The sequence below is a fragment of the Urocampus carinirostris genome, chromosome 2 (assembly GCF_059441175.1).
Source record: "Urocampus carinirostris isolate Australia breed hairy pipefish chromosome 2, RoL_Ucar_1.0, whole genome shotgun sequence".
Classification (NCBI taxonomy): domain Eukaryota; kingdom Metazoa; phylum Chordata; class Actinopteri; order Syngnathiformes; family Syngnathidae; genus Urocampus; species Urocampus carinirostris.
The window spans coordinates 47,155,991-47,174,080 of NC_142350.1; the positions used below are offsets into that span (position 1 = coordinate 47,155,991).

Genomic DNA, 18,090 nt, shown 5'->3' on the forward strand with positions numbered 1-18,090 from the left:
CTTTATTTCCATGGTTATCATGTTTTTGCTCCTCATTTGAGCATCACAGCACTCCTTGGACCCGTAGCCAATAAATATAGTACAAAAATCCAGGGTTGTATCGCCGATCTCGCCAATTCTGAACTGAATGGAAAAAGAGAAAGATATTGAGGTAAATTGTTTGGCCAATAGCATATTTGCATTTTATGATGCCATGACACAAACCAATAGCAAACAGGCATTTTTTTACCTCGACCAATAGCAGGCCGTCATCTTAGAGACAAACATCGAAGAGTTAAGTTTTTATAAATTTTGGAGGACGTAAAATAATTGGTGGTTGATGTGGTATAGTGGAGAAAATGCCATAAAGAGGGTCATCTTATTCCTTACCAACGTATACCAGGGGTCTACTATACTTAATAAGCGTCCTAGGCATGGGCAGGGGACACCCTGAACTGTTAGTCAGCCAGGGCACAAAGAGACAGACAACTCATTGTCATTCACACCTAGAGATAATTTGGACCGGCCAATTAACCTGAAATGCATTTTTTTGGGGATGTGGGAGGAAACCCAAGCCAGCACAGGGAGAACATGCAAACTCCACACAGGAAGGTTTGATCCCATGACCTCAGAACTGTGCCGCACACGCACTAACCACTTTGCTGCCGTACAGGAACATGTTTTCATAAAATATTTGCATGAGGTTAACAACGCAAATTTGGAATTTTGTACGTTTTTGGGTCCCCAAATAATTTGTTGTTGATGTCCTATAGTGGGGAAAAAGCTGTAACAAATAGCCAAAAAAACATCTCGTTCCTCATAAAATGGAAACAAGCTGAGGTAGGTAACTCGTAACTTGGGTGTGTAACCGTACAGGGAGTACAACCAACATTTCATCCAAATTTTAAAGCTCAAAACTAATTGTGAATGCACACCTAACCCTCATCTGGCATTGTGTCATACACGATCACAAGTGAGTGAACAATGCGCTGATACAAAAAGAAGGCCAGGGAGAATTTTGGGAATCGTATGTGACGCAAGGCATGAGTCATGGCTACGGATGAATGGCAAATGTCACAAGGTCTCAGTGTCACGCACACAGTCGGTGCCGGGGCTTTATTTAGAAAGGGAGTTACATTGTGTACACGCTGCAGCAGGGGTGCACGGAATACACTCGCCATTATTTCCGGTCTGCCAACCAGCTGCATGAATGCGATGTATTAAAATATATTTTCTTTTTGTCGGAGAGGGATATTTTTCTATCCATCTCTCATGGTGTCTCTTACATTGAATATTTTTGTCTTTTAATTCATTAATTCACGTATTCATACTTTTTGAAAAATAAATAAATCATACATGAATATATGATGAAATAACATATGAATAACTTAAAAATGGAATAAATGAATTTCAGGGCAATACCTAGGCCCTTATCTATTTGCGTTTTGCTCTACAAAATATTTCTGCATCGGTTCTAATTTGAAACATTTTTTCATATATTTTCATGCTAGATTTTTGGTTATTGTACTCATATAATTTTACTTAAAATTTTGAATATAGTGTTTGTGTCACATTTTTCTATATAATAGGCACTGGTGAACCAAATCTTCACTTTTGATTCCCTATCTTCCAAATTGTATTGGTGAATGTTTGATCATCGGCATTACCAGGTATTTATAATATAATTTAGTATTTAATATATGACAAATTACCATATACACTCAAATTCCCTATCAATACATTGAAACTTGGCTCTGGAGTTACACTTAAAGGGACCAAAAACAAATTGCTGTCATGTGATAAAAAGGTATCTAACATTTTTTCGGACAATCAAAATTAATTCTGTTGGGTTTTTTTTACATCTTCCCCCTGAGATCCGATCTGCAACCTCAGTGGAAATGTTTAAATCTAAAATTAAAACTCACTTCTATTCCATAGCATATGAATAACCTACTCTTCTCTTCGGCTGAAAAATAGTCTGTGTAATATAGTGTAATAATCTGTGAAGCCCTTTGAGACTCTTCGTGATTTAGGGCTATACAAATAAAAATGACTTGACTTGACTTACATGAAAAGAATAATACAAAAAAAAATAATAAAAAAAATGCAGATTTAAAATACTCTTCGAAAATCTTTAATAAAAAATTGCGAGACAATTTAAAGAGATAAAACAACAACTCTAGGCAAACTTTGTTTTTTTCATGTGACAGTGTCAGTACAGTAAAGAAAATAAGTATTTGAACACCCTGCTTTTTTGCTATTTCTTACACTTAGCAATCATGGAGCGGTCTGAAATTTTCATCGTAGGTGCATGTCCGCTGGGAGAGAGATAAACATAAAAGAAAAATCGAGAAATCACAATGCATGATGATTTAACTATTTGTGTGATACAGCTTCAAATATGTAATTGAACACCTGTGTATCATCTAGAAGTCCGCCCATTAGAAGTCCACTGTACTGCATGCATCATCCTGAATCAGATGCACCTGTTCGAGGTGGTTAGCTGCATAAAGACACCATTTGATACAAAGGTCCATCCATCCATTATCTGCACCGCTTATCCTCACTAGGGTCGCGGGGGTGTTAAAGCCCATCCCGGCTATCTCTTGGCAGTGGGCAGGGGACACCCTGAACTGGTTACCAGCCAGGGCACACAGGGACAGACAACTCACTCGCTCATTCACACCTGGGGACAATTTGGACCTGGCCAATTCACCTGAAATGCATGTTTTTGGACTGTGGGAGGAAACCGGAGTACCCAGAGGAAACCCACGCAAGCACGGGGAGAACATACAAACTCCGCTAACCACTGCACCGCCGTGCTGCCCTGATACAGAAGTGTCATGGAAGAAAGTTTTGTGGCCAGATGAGACCAAAATAGAACTTTTTGGTCATGATTCTACTAAGGGTGTTTGGAGGAAGAAGAATAAGGAGTTCAATCCGAAAAACACCATCCCTACTGTGAAGCATAAGGTGGTGGCATCATGCTATGTGGATGTTTTTATGCACATGCGACAGGACGAGTGCACTGCATTAAAGAGAGGATGAGTGTGGCCGTGTATTGGGAGATTTTGGGGAACAACCTCCTTTCCTCAGTCAAGCATTGAAGATGGGTCGTGGCTGGGTCTTCCGACACGACAACACCCCGAAGCACACAGCCAGGAAAACCAAGGAGCAGCTCTGTAAAAAGCATATAAAAGGTTCTAGCATAGCCCAGCCAGTTTCCAGACCGGAACCCAATTAAAAATCTCTGGAGGTAACTCAAACATCCCAGAAACCTGACTGATCTAGAAAGATCTGTGTGGAGGAGTGGGCCAAGATCTCTCCTGTAGTGTGTGCAAACCTGGTGAAAGACTACAGGAAACGTTTGACCTCTGTAATTGCAAACAAATGCTACTGTACCAAATATTACCGTTTAATTTCTCAGGTGTTCAAATACTTATTTGCAGCTATATCACACAAATAAATTGTCAAAAAATCATGCATTGTGATTTGTGTATTTTTGTTTTTAGTTTATCTCTCTCACAGTGGACATGGACCTACGATGAAAATTTTAGACCCCTCCATGATTTCTAAGTGGGAGAAACCGCAAAATAGCAGCGTGTTCAAATACTTATTTTCTTTGCTGTACATGAATGTATACTTTGCCCTACTTCACATGTTTCAGATTTTATTCTCATTTTGCTGAATAGTTGAGTTTTTTTCAATTTTTTTCCCGGCATTTACAAAATACTACAACAATCTGACAGAAGAAATACCAAGAAATACATCTAAAGCAATACTGCAAAACTAAATGGATTGAGTGCCTAAAGCAGGCATCTAATACTGTAAATATTTTAACATATTTAATATCCATTTCTTATGTTTGTTTACATTCTGAATGAATAAATACTAGAGAAATACTACAAATATGCAACCCCAGTAATATAAACAAATATTCTAAAGAAATATTACAAAAATACTACAATTGAAACATTTTTCAAATACTTCTACAAAATACTAGAAAAACACCTCTGGTAAATTACTATAAGACAAAATACTACTACAAAATATTACAACAGAAATACTGCTACAAAAATATTATGACAGAAATACTTCAAAAATAACATTACAGTGTTGCTACAGAAACACTACAGGTATTCTACACAAAATCAACTATGGAAATACAGTACTACAAAAACACTACTGCAGAAATGCAGCTAAAATGCCACAAAAATAAAAATACAGTAGTACTACAAAAAAAATCTGACTGCAGTAATACCAGAAAAATAAAACAATAAAACTACAGTAATATTACAAAAATATTAAAGAAATACTACAGAAATACTATAATGGAAATACCTTAAAGATACTTATATGGAAAGAGTATGAAAATACCACTATATTATTAGTATAATAAAAAAATGCTACTACAGAAATACAATACAAATACTACTGAAGAAATATTACGACAATGTTACTACAAAAATACAATTCCCGTAATATTATACAAATCTGCCCATAGTTATACTACACAAATTCAACTATGAAAAAAACGCAAATTTACTATGTATGTATTACAGAAATACTACTATGGAAATACTACAAAAATACTGCAACAAAAATACGACAAAAATAAAACTACAGTAATACTACAAAATACTCATAAAACCTGACCGCACAAAGGGACTTAATGTATTATTTTGCTTTAATTGTGAGCATTTCAAAAACAAATTGATCTATTTAAAAACAAACATAAAATATATATATATAATCCAGATGTCTGCATGTACAGTATATTTATTCATAAATGAAAACATTGGATAAGTCTCCAGGATCGGCCCTTTGGCCAAATCTTTGAACCCAGTGCGACTCATGACTCCAAATAGTTGCCCATCCCTGCATTTGAAAACAAACAGGCAGGGACACGTCAAAGAGGCAGCTTGCCCACACTTGCACGGGCACACTTTTGATTAGAAAGGGCCGCTGGTAGCTAGCGTGTGTGTGAAGGTGATCCCGGCTAATCCGCTTTTAGAAACGTCTGACATAATCTGCGCTATGGTGGGGGTGAAACGGGAAGGGAGGTTGAAACTCGGGATCAGCGGCGTTGGATGATGAGGTTAAGGAGGATTGGTGAAACAGGAGGGATGAAGAAATGACGGCAATGAAGGAGTGGGTCAGGTGGGTGGCCGTGGAAAATTCCTACGGGTGTTGGAGTGGACTGTAGATAAGAAAGTGGGATAGGAGTGCGAGTCAAGTCAAATAAGTCGAATGATAGCGGCGGAATCCAAACTTGGAAGAAACAATGGTGTGCCGTATATTTTTAGCATTGTTCAAACTGCATCTAAACACTTTTTTGCAAGAGGACAGCGACTGGTTGAAAAAAATTGAAAATATCTAAAACATGGTTCCTACAGCTTAAGGCAAGTTAAATTTGAGACTTTTTAAGACCTTTTTAATGGCTTTTCAAATCAAATTTAAGACCAAAATTACAGCAACCAAAAAACACAATCGAAACTAACAAAAGAAAGCAAATATTTCTTGGACACAATACATAGTGCCTTGTACACATGACCTTGCACAGCTCTTAGCCGTGGCGAAAAATGTTCGTCCGACAGCCACTTCTCATTAAATGTACACTTTCCTTTGTTCCAAAGTAAACCTCTCTGTCCAAAGTTGCTATATGTATTGTGAGACATGCGTCTGCTCTGAAAGGCCCGACTGAAACCACATCACCGTTTTGATAGTTCTCTTACTGTGGTCCCACGGGAGTAAATAGTCTGCATTTATTTAACGCTTTTCAAGTCACTGAAGACCTCCCAAAGTGCTTTACACTTATCCATTCACACACAGCCACAGCAGAGACAGTCATGCAAGGCGCCTACATGGTTATCGGGGTCATTAGGGGTTTAGTGTTTTTCCCAAGGACACTTTGATATTTAACTCGGAGGAGCCGGAATCGACCCTGCGACTCCTATGTCCCAAGACGATCGCTCTAGTCAAACCTGCACCTCTATATCAGTGAACTATTAAAAAAGTCAATTGATAAATGTTACTAATTTTTTTGGTTAAAACTAATTTTATTCTTATTAGAGTGTTCATATTTTAAGATTTAAAAAAAAAATTGGAATTAAGACTTTTTAATGCCAATTTAGTCCTTATTTTTAGAATAATGACTTTCAAGACATTTCAAAGATCCATGGGAACCCTGTAAAAGATTTGCCAAACCAATATAAATTCTCTGCAATAGTACAGCAATCAAAAAAATTATCAAATGATACCTATTGAGAATTATAATTATTAATATACAGGATTTAGAATTATAATTAATAAGAATTATGAAATAACTTAAAATTATGAGTTTGAAATATAGATACATTCAATAACATTCCTTAAAAAATGTGAACAGTTACTAAAACTGATTAAAAGCTATAATTATAATACCTTCTAATATCCTCAATTATCTAAAATATTTGACAAAAATGCAAAATTAGCCTCAATAATACAATATATAAAATGGAATATTTCAAAAATGGAAACTGTTAAAAATTCGAATAATCAGAGGATAAGCAGGTTGGAAAGTCTAGTCAAATCATATTTATTTGTGAAGCCCTTAATCATACAAAGTCTCAAAGAGCTGCACAGACTGGTTGAATATACAGCAGGGCGAATCAGTATTTAGTCAACAACGAATTGTGCAAGTTCTGCTACTTGAAAAGATTAGAGAGGCCTGTAATTGTCAACATGGGTAAACCTAAACCATGAGAGACAGAATGTGGAATAAAAAGAAAATCACATTGTTTGATTTTTTTTTTAAGAATTTATTTCCAAATTAGAGTGGAAAATGAGTATTTGGTCACCTACAAACAAGCAAGATTTCTGGCTGTCAAAGAGGTCAAACTTCTTCTCACAAGGTCTAATAATGAGGTCTAACAAGGCTCCACTTGATACCTGTATTAATGACACTTGTTTTAACATATTATTGGTATAAAAGACACTATTCCACAACCTCAGTCAGTCACACTTCAAACGCAACTATGGCCAAGACCAAAGAGTTGTCCAAGGACACCAGAGAAAAAAATTGTAGACCAGCACCTGGCTGGGACGACTGAATCTGCAATAGCTAAACCATTGTTGTAAAGATATCAACTATGGGAAAAAATATTAGAAAAAGGAAAACATACAAGACCACTGATAATATCCCTCGATCTGGGTTCCATGCAAGAGCTCTCCCTTGGTGTCAAAATGATCACAAGAACGGTGAGCAAAAATTCCAGAATCACACAGAGGGATCAAGGTGAATGACCTACAGAGAGGTGGACCACAGTAACAAAGGCTACTATCAGTAACACAATGCCCCGCCACAGACTCAAACCATGCCCAGCCAGACGTGTCCCCCTGCTGAAGTCAGTACATGTCCAGGTCTGGCTGTGTTTTATTAGAGGGCGGCAGTAGCTCAGGAGGTAGAGCGATCGTTTTAGAATCAAGGGATCCCAGTTCGAATCCCGGCTTGTCCTTGTTACATGTCGAAGTGTCCTTGGGTAAGACACTGAACCCCCAATAAGCAGGTTAGCGCCTTACATGGCCGCTATTGGGAAATGTGAAGCACAATGTAAAGCGCTTTGGGAAGTCATTGACTTGAAAAGCGCTATATAAATGCAGATCATTTCATCATTTTCATTTCACTAGAGAGCATTTAGATGATCCAGGAGAGGACTAAGATAATGTGTTATGGTCAGATGAAACCAAAAAAGAACTTTTTCATAGCAACACAAGCTCTCGCGTTCGGAGGAGAAAAAAGATTGATTTGCATATGAAGAACACCATACACAGTGTGAAGGATGGGGGTGGAAACATCATGCTTTGGGGCTGTTTTTCTGCAAAGGAACCAGGACGACGGATCTGTATAAGGGAAAGAATGAATGGGCCCATGTATCGAGATATTTTGAGTGAAAATCTCCTTCCATCAGCAAGGGCATTGAAGAGGAGACATGGCTGGATCTTTCAGCTTGACAATGATCCCAAACACACAGCCTGGGCAACAAAGAGGTGGCTTTGTCAGAAGCATTTCGAGGTCCTGGAGTGGTCTAGCCAATCTCAAGAGCTCAACCTCTGCTTCAATACAGGCGATTCCAATCAAACAAACTCCTGTCAGCTTGCTAATGAGCTGATAATTTGTGTCACCTGGGTTGAAAAAGAGAAACCGCCAAAATTATGCAAGACATGCGGCCCTCGTGGTCTTTCAAAGAAAATCTGTAGAGGGAGTTGAAAGCACGTGTTGCCCAATAACAGCCCCAAAACATCACTGCTCTAGAGGTGACATGCATGGAGGAATGGGCCAAAATGTGAAAAGCTGGTGAAAAGTTACAGAAAACGTTTGGCCTCTGTTATTGCCAACAAAGGGTACATGAGTATTGACCAAATACTTATTTCCACCATGATTTGGTCGTAGATGTTCTAAAAAAATCAAATAATGCTATTTTCTGTTTTTGTTTTTTTTGTGTTTTTTTTGCCTCTCATGGTGTTTACTCATGTTGACATTTACAAGCCTGTCTAATTTGTTCAAGGAAGATAACTTCCACAATTAGTAGTTGACCAAATACTAATTAGCCCCACAGTCTGGAGATATATAAATACAGTATATATGATCTTTGATCTTACAGTAGAGCTCTGTTTCCGGATTTGTCTCAGGTGTACAAATTTATGTGCTGTGCAAAGTTTTTCCTGTCCCTGGTGACCCTTAACTCCCGCACCCTTCCCTCGTCCTTGTGAGCAAAGTAGCTGTTCTTTCAGCACTGCCGCCATTGCAGCTAAATTCTCCTCTCATACTACGAAACTACTTAAAAATGTCTTGTATATGTCATCATTTTAATTATTTTAAACATTTGGGTTTGAGGTTTAGGAGTGGAAATTTGTTTAAAATGTCATTGTAATTTTGATCAATGCTAAAGAATACAGTCAATAAGTCATTAACATCTGCAACAGCACCGAGTGATATTTTGAAAGTGTCATAAATCCTAAATATGATTGGAATTTGGTTTATTTACCATGTATTCAACATTTGTCTGTGTCTTGGGCACTTTGGGTGAAAAAAAATCCCCAATGCACTAGCATTCATAATTTCACAATTCAGTAAAAAATACACAAATTTATAAACAAATAACGTCTATTTTTTAATGAGCAATGCTCATGTATAATTTTGTCAGCATCTTGTTCCACTACTCGTGTGCCTGCCCGTGCACTGAAACGCTGATGCAGTGGTGTATGTGAGGAGGAAGCGGCCCTTTAATACCTGCTATCCAATCACATGGCAGGCCAGGGGGATGCTGGGAGCCTGACGTCCTTGGGAGTAACCTTGCAGGGAAGCTGGCAGAGGGGGAGGGAGGCTATGGGATGGAAAGAGGAGAGGGTGAATGCCGGCCGTATGAAAAGCGAGTCATATAAATATCCATATGTAACTACCGTATTAGGTATGCAGCAGCTTGGTGTAAGGTTAACTTCAAGTAATTTTATACAGAACATCTTCACTATTCAAAATTGAAACTTCATGGTGGAAACACATACAGTACATTTTCTCCATTGCTTTGTACACGTACAAAACATACAGCAAGAATGATTGACAGGTCATCTCCATAAGGAAAACATTTATCCTTGGACAGATATAGAGGGTGCTGCCCCGTCATGGCCGCACATGCCACAAGACCCTGGAGAGTGAAGGTCGCCGTAGCAACGACGAGGCACCCTTACCTCTCCTATATTCCATTCACTCCTCGTACCATTAATCATCTGTCATGTGTGGCATAAAACAAATGCATCAAAGTATGGCTATTTTCTTGAATTAAGTTGTATGGAATTGTATTATAGTATGTAGCTCTAAAACTCAAAGTCATATCTAATGAAAGTCTATGAATAAATGTTTAATTAAACAGACAACGTGTATTTAATCACCACGAGAGGTCGTTGTAGCTTAGAGTGGAGCAGAAACATGCATTCAAAGAAGACGCACTACGACAGCCGAAAGGGAACCAGTTGCAAAAATTTGGAAGAGAGAAAAAAACAATGGAAAGATTGAAGGCCTAAGCCTGCAAGCTTTATTTACATGGAGAAGCTAACCATAACAATTGCTGCGAAAAACGAATGATATTCAGTAAAGTGGCCAACATAAGTGGCTAAAGAAAGAAACAGCGGGGAAATAAAGTTGAAGAGAGCATAATCACGGAACTCGTCGATTTTCACTTGCTTGACAAGGTGATTAACACTAAAAGACAAAGGAGAATCAACTAACAAAATCAGCTTGCGGCAGGGCATAGCCTGCAGCCAAGTAGCTAACATGAGTGGGTAGAGAAGAAAACCTTAGCAAAAAAATAGAAACGGCTTGAATCACAGAACTTTGCAACATTCGCTTGTATGACCGGCTGTGAAAGGTGAATGACACTGAAGGAGGGAAGCAGGAGCAGCTAGCAATAAAAATAGCAGCTAGCAGGGCGCCATAACCTTCAGCAACATGAAGTAAAGGAGGAAACAGTGGGAAAAAAATGTAAAAGTATCTAAATAATGGGACTCTGCGACCATCAGATGCAGGGGTCATTAGTGGCCGGCACAAGCTTGCTTGGCAAAATGGTAATCTGGGCTTCAGTATGGGCAAGATGGTGGCAAGTTTCTTATTACATAGATTTCTATGAATAAAGTCATTTATATAAATTAAGTAATTTTACATCACTATTAAAAAAATGAACACACATCCCTCTCATTAAACCGTTGGCAAGACTATTTCTTTTTAGTGTCATCACATTGGATGATTGCCAGAAGGCCGAAAAGTGGGAGTAAGTTTACGTCTTGAATGTCGGCCACAAATTAGGCCACCCACGTGTCTGCTCCTTAAGTGCACTCAAACGCATCTGGCCTGAAATGCACTTGCAAAAAGATGCCAGGAGGAATTGTTGCTGTATCAGTTAGCTGTTTAGGCACGTGAATTGTTTTGGAAATCGACTCAAATAAGAAGGGTTGGGGTGTGAGAGTTATTTGAGTCTGTTGTCTGCCTAGGTTGATTGGAACAAATGCTTATTGTTTGTCTAAGAAGTTAAATTAATAACCGTTATTGCAAATGGGAGGTAGTTTATTTAGTATTAGAGTAAATTATTGCTGTAAAGTCATTAGTGTACATACATTATATCTCATATACAGACAAAAATGCGCTCCGCAAATTTTGCATTTTATATTTCTCTAGTATATTTTACTATTAATTTTATTATGGACTATCTAATGTGTAATATAATAATTTTTGATCACCCTCGTGGGCTTAAGAAGCTCGTTTACTTGCTTTGCAAAGCATAGCAAGACTACATCTGAGGATGATATAGTTGCCAGCAGCCAGCCTGGTTTTTTTTACAAAAATAGCGGGTAGCATTGCTGACCCGGCTGCTAGCATTGGGAGCCAGTATTTGGTGCTCTCATGAGGCTCTGTAGCTTGTTTATTCGCTTAGCGCGTGCACATTCACAGATGGGTGATGTTATATAATTTCCAGCAGTTGCCAACAAGGATTTACCACATAAATATGCAGACAGGGTTATCAGCGTTAGCAGCTAGCAGAACCACCCGAAGTGCTAACATTTGCAGCCAGCAATAGGGCTCTCATTAGTTTGTGTAGCTCCTTTACTTGCTTAGTATCCCTGAGCATTGCCAGGGCTAAGGAAGGGCAATGTTGTATAGTTTTCAGAAGTTGCAAACATGGATTTAAAACATATATAAACAAATTTCTAGCGATGGCACGTAGCATCGCTGACCCAGCTGCTAACACTAGCAACCAGCATTAGGGGATCTAATGAGTTTCTGTAGCTTGTTTACATAGCATAGCATAGGATGGCTAGAGGTGTTATGATTATGCCGACCGGGTTGTCAGTATTAGCAGCTAGTACTGCTGATCCGGCTGCTAATGTTAGCAGCCAGCATTAGGGGCTCTCGTGAATATTTGGAGCTCCTATACTTGCATGGCATAGCGTAGCATGGATACAGCCAAGGATGGGCAATGATATATAGTTTCCAGCAGTTGTCAACCTGGATTTACCAAATAAATACGCTGACTGAGTTGATAGCATTAGCATCTAGCATTGCTTAACACAGTTGCTAACATTAGCATTTTTTTAGCTTATTTACATACTTAGCATAGCCTAGCAGGGGTACAGCTGAGGATGGGTGATATATGATATAGTTTTCAGCAGTCAACAGACTGGATTTACCCAATTAATGCGCCGACCGAGTTGCGAGCATTAGCGACTAGCATCGCTGACCCAGCTACTAACATTAGCGGCCACCATTGGGTCAGGTAAAATGTGTTTTTTATTTTCAGTATTTATAACATACAATAATTCTATAGAAAATCTTGAACCCTCGCTATGACGTGGTTCACCTTTCACTCTCTCGGTGCTGCACAGACTTTAGTGATGCATTGTGCATTTAGATTGGCTTAACAGTCCCTAGGAGAGTAGGTATTGGTAAGAAAAATCGTTTACAGGGATAGTATACAGTACTTTTTCTGTGATGTTAAAACTTCCCCTTCTAGTCTCCTCTGGCACTCCTTGGATTATTATTTTTCCACACGGGAAATATTTGAAGGACAAAATAGCTTTCCTGGTAATTACTAAACTGGCCCCAATTCTGTGTCCTTGCAGACCAAGATTAACCTTTTGACATTGGTGGCTGACTACGCAGGTCTATTTTAATATCCTGCGACTTAATCCTAATTGAGCGTAGCCAGCCGGCACATCCACGGGTAGAATTATGTAGCCAATACAGCTGCCGTGAACAGCTGGACGTGCACCGTTTTATTGTGGGTTGTATGCTGAGCGGACGTGCAATTACAGCATGTGGCACTTTAAATCCGAAAATATTTATATTTTTTAGGACTGCACCATGTTTTTTGGGCACAGACATTGTTTGGGCCGAAAGTGACCAAAACTATAGGTATTGTTGTCGAAAGAAAATTAAAACCAAAGAAAGGTTTATGATTACATGTCTGAAGTGATGCCCTGTAAAGTAGCCTTTTATTTGGGGCGGAGTCTGTGACGGTTAGTTTTGATTTTGCAAGAAACGAAAGGACAAAACCAGAGCTTTGCAAAGCTTTTACCAACAACTAATTTTCTGCACATTCATCTGCTCCCACGATGTTCATTAGCCTCTAGCCAGACTTTGGTTAATATTTACATGCTAACACTACTGAGCTAACTTACTACATTTAAGTCGTTTTAATTTGTAATCACTTATTTTGAGAATGACATAGTCCGTTCTTCCTGAAGTATATTAGATGTGTGCAGCAAGAGTTACACTTATTATTATTATTATCTCTTTTATATTTTTCTGATGGTCGCAGAGTCCCATTATTTAGATATTTTTACGTTATTTTTTTAAGTGAGTTCACTCATCTTTCTGTTGTATAAATGAAACACTTGAAATTAGCGTGTAATAATACGCCTGTCAAAGTACTCTTTTTAGCCGATCTGGAATTTTTTTTTTTTTAATTTTTAGTTGTATTTTCAGTTTTTGCACCAAGATTTTAATTTTGGTGCATCCAATAATTTAGGCGTTGGAGACCTATGGCTCATGTGTAAAAATGGCTCGATAAAAACATGCTGCCTGTGCAAAATTCCTCTGTAGCGTTCCATTTTAGGTCCGTGTCATGTTTGATGCATGCATAACCAGTTTATAGTCAAGGTGTCACACCAAAAGACCCCGGTTTTGGCTGAACATTGCCAAAGAATCCCTTAAATGGAAGTTCATTAAATAATCTATGTAGTTGAGACACTTTATGACAAAAAAACAGACAACAAACTGTAATTACCCGCAAACGCTAGCCAAGCACACATAACAGTTTGATTGGGGTGGGCGGTTATATGCAACACAGCACGCTTTCCTTTTCTCTCACATGCGCCCACTAGGCTGTAGGAAAATACGTACAGTTTTTTGTGACATATTAACAAAATAACTCTGCTTGCACCTCGTTTTAAAACCTCATCTCATCTCATCAGCTACACCGCTTATCCTCAGTAGGGTCGCGGGGGTGCTGGAGCCCATCCCAGCAATCATCGGGCAGTGGGCATGGGACACCCTGAACTGGCCGCCAGCCAATCGCAGGGCACACGGGGACAGACAACTCACTCGCTCATTCACACCTAGGGACAATTTGGACCGGCCAATTCACCTGAAATGCATGTTTTTGGAACGTGGGAGGAAACCGGAGTGCCCGAGGAAACCCACGCAAGCACGGGGAGAACATACAAACTCCGCACAGGAAGTCTGGAGCTGGATTTGAACCCACGCAGGAGGTTCCCAAGACATGAACTGTGCCGCACATGCGCTAACCACTGCGCCGCACTGCTGCCTCGTTTTGAAACCATTATTTACAAAAAAAAGAAGGTCTAAATAAGCCTCGCTGATCTTAAGTAACTGTGGGAGGAGACACATTTAAACTGTTATATTTGTCGGTATGAAATACATACTCTGGCATTATCCTTATTTAATAAATCTTATCGAATCATTCAGGAGCGCAGATTTGGCAGGGTTTGCTGAATGTCGGCCTAAAATATATGATATGGCTCACTCTAAAAAGTAAAAAATAAAAATATTTTTATATAACGGCTCTTTGGGTCAAAATGGATCCCAACCCCTGCTCTAATTTTTATCCTCTTGAAAGATCATAAAATTTAGAAATAGCAATGTAATTCAGTGAAATGTTAAAATGTAGGACGCAAATCAGAAAATACTATTAACTCTGTAATCGAATCAAATACAAGTGCATTTTTGATTACATCCTGGAAAATGATACGTTCAGGGACGCGGGTTGTGCCCTTGTGTGTCACTCATCTCACTCGGTGGCGTTACCGGACCACTTCTCACATGCGTCGTACTTTAAATGGAAATGTGACAATCTCTCCCTTGAGGTTTGTCAAGGATAAGCGTATGTGTGCCCCCAAAGATCCCCCCCCACGCCTCCATGTGTTGTCATATAACCTTGGGAGCTTTCCTTTCTCCGAAGATAATTGTGGCTAAGGAGGGTGGCAGGGGGTAAAATTGAGTTAGCCAATCAGCTACTAGGTTCTCTGTGCTTATCATCGCCTCCACTTTACTTATCGCTTCACACGGCAGAGCAAGACATCCACCGCATATGGAAGATGCAAATATGTAGGCCGATAACCCGTGGCGTGGGAGCTAAAAATAGACTCTCAAGGGAAGGAGAGGAAGAAGAAGAAGGAAAGAGTTAAGTGATGATGCACAAAAGGGACAGAAATGCAACCAAAACGTCTTTTACATCAAAGACGAAACCCACTCACGGCTGAACATTAAATTAAAACCGACACAGGAAACAAAAGTGGATGTATTATCACATTTTACGTACCTAACAACCACAAAGCTTAGACCATCTGCTAGCTTAATGCAAATGCGACTTGACATCTATGTTATGATTCTTAAACACACAATAAAGGTACTTCCTGATGGTAATAATAGCATGGAGGAGTACCTTTCTTGCCAACTTCAGTCATTTCATTTCAAATCAGATCAAAATGTATTTGTATTGCACTTCTCAGTCAAATTGCAACTAAAATGCTGTATAAAAAAATCAAAGTACTATAAGTAAATAAAATCACACCTTTTCTCCAACCCAAACAACCCAGAACCCCAAATGTCATCAATGACTAATTATTTCACGTTCCTAAAGATTTTGCAGTGTTGTGCGTATGATGAGTTACAACTCTAAGATTCCTGTCTGCCATTTGTAAATGCCGTATAAAATGCTGGCCTACTACCAGTTTGCTTCACGACATCATAAAATACAGATATGCTATAGGATTGACTACTTCTCACGATGCCTTTTTTTCATCTTTTCAAAAACTTGGAAGGGGTCCCAATACTTGCAGTGATGCTAAAGGGAGAGGCAGAAACATGATAACCATGGACATGAAGCTTGCGTTTATCAAGTAATACAAAGAAAGTACCGAATTGCAACTTTCACTAAGTAACATGGCTGTAACCAATTTATTATTGTGACTGCTTGAAAATAAGGCGATTAAACAAAAACATTCTTCTAAGGTCATGACAGCCCTTCCAAGTGAAAGGTTAAAAGTTAGTTTGAGTTTGTAGAACGCCATCTCTTCTCTCCTCATCATCCACCCATTTACTTCGCTGTACCAGTTAGAGTCACAATGGGTTATTGTAGGTTTCTATCACCAGGCTATACATCAATTTCACATTGCAATCTCCACCTCAGAACAGGTTATTGACATATCCCGGGGTCTACTGTATATCAACTTTAGTAGTTAAACAAATGAGCACATGTAATACAAAAAAATGTGTTGTTCTTTTTTAATTATTACAGTATTTGGGAGAGACCTATAGCTATAGATCTATAGCTTTACCTCACCATTTACCAAATAAGTCAATTTTGGACCTAGAGTAAACTATTTTCTGAAACTTAAGTAACTTTCAATGGTTTCATAGTTTTATCAAGTCTTCAAACTAAAAGTCGAACCCCTCATCAAATTGAGTGAAAGTAAGAGCAAACATTAGCAGTAATTGAAAAGGTGGTGTTCTTTGATGGGAAAACTGAGGCCATTAATCAGTAACATTTTATTTCCTTCCCTATTCACTGTGTTTTTATTGAAGCATTTCCTGGCAGTCAACGGAATGCATTAGTGGTTGTGTGTATGGATGAGTCGAAACTTTTGTGCTCGTGCCCAGAAATGTGTTGCAAGATTTAATTGAAAGGAGTACCAATGACGATGATGAAGCAAATTGAAGCGGAAAGTTTTTTAGTTTTTTGAAGGCAGACAATTCTACATAAGAAGTTAGACTACTTAGAGACACCTGATTGTTTTGTCTGGGTTAATAGACAACTCAAGCTTATTAAAACTATGACTTGAGAAAAACTAAAATATAAAGAGAGTAAAAACAACTTTAAAACCTTTTACTAATCAAAGTTGACCCCAGGATACAACATTAATCCATTGTGATATGAGGATTACAAAGTAAGAGTGCCTCATAGCAGGGGACAGAAACCTATGGTAATGGATTGAAGGCGCAGGATTAAAAATGAAATGGATTTCAACACTTCCACACTTGAGATTTGTCAAGAACTTAGAAAATGTCCTCGCTTTAATTATTTTATTTTTAATGACAGTCCTGATTGTTGACTGCTTACGGCCATTAGAACGGGCAACGATTAGATTGCCTTCTTCGATTTTCTTGTTGAGAGCAAGCTACATTATCATGTTTTTGCTTCTCCCTTTAGCATTACTGGAAGCCTTGGGACCCACAAAAAATAAATAGAGTACAAAAAATACAATATCGTATCGCCAACTTGCAAAGTCTTTACGAAGAACACAAAATTCTGAATTGAATGAAGAAAGAGGAGTGTGTTATGGGAGGTAGTTCAGCCAATAGAATATCCGTTTGCAAACCAATAGACGACCAGCATTTTATATGATGTGGACCAACAGCAGAAAGGCATCTAGAGATGTTACTTGCACAAACACAGCAACGTTCGAATCACATACATTTTTGGGCATGTAAAAATAATTTGTTGTTGATGTCGTATGGTGGGTAAAATGCCATTTAGAGGGGCCCAAAAACATCTTATTCCACACTGAAAAGTGCAAACGTCGCAGGGTGAGGATGCCGTATCCCGGAGCCAATCTTGCTGAAAATAAAAATGGCAAAAACAAGCACTGCCACTGTACTCATGTACAATATGATAATTCTCCTATTTGGAGACATCCAATTCTTCCTTTTCACAATTCACACTCCCCCAAACTCAAAATGTGGGAGGGTGTTCTCTCAACAGCATCACTCACTAGGTTGCCGGCGCTTGTCACTCGGCCGTCCTCTTGTTCTCCTCTCGTACATTGCGTTTTTCTGGCCTGGTGTTTGAACAAACAGTGGAGGCGTGATGAAGCAGGCCGTGGGAGGAAAATAAAAAGAAAGGCACAGAGGTTACATTGTATGAAAGGAACAAGGTCATGACCAAGTCACAATGTTTAGACCATATGAAACCTTTTTGACCCAAAGAGCCACAAAAGCAAAAATATTTGGATTTTTTTCTTTTTATGACAGAGCCACACCCTTTATTTTAAGACAAAATAAAA

General features: G+C 38.7%; 2 long non-coding RNA genes across 4 annotated transcripts in view; one reads left to right on the plus strand and one right to left on the minus strand.

Annotated features, from left to right (window-relative positions):
• The window catches only part of LOC148372172 (uncharacterized), a 23,727-nt gene continuing 5,637 nt past the window's right edge, over positions 1-18,090 (minus strand). For all 3 annotated transcript variants that reach the window (XR_015849520.1, XR_015849522.1, XR_015849521.1), the window contains 3 exons: positions 17,800-17,865; positions 9,251-9,344; positions 1-123 (listed from right to left, as the gene is read on the minus strand). This is a non-coding gene — a long non-coding RNA (uncharacterized LOC148372172). The remainder of the gene's footprint in view (positions 124-9,250; positions 9,345-17,799; positions 17,866-18,090) is intronic.
• LOC148372173 (uncharacterized) overlaps positions 5,098-18,090 on the plus strand; it is a 37,284-nt gene continuing 24,291 nt past the window's right edge. Inside the window, exon 1 of the long non-coding RNA XR_015849523.1 lies at positions 5,098-5,139. This is a non-coding gene — a long non-coding RNA (uncharacterized LOC148372173). The remainder of the gene's footprint in view (positions 5,140-18,090) is intronic.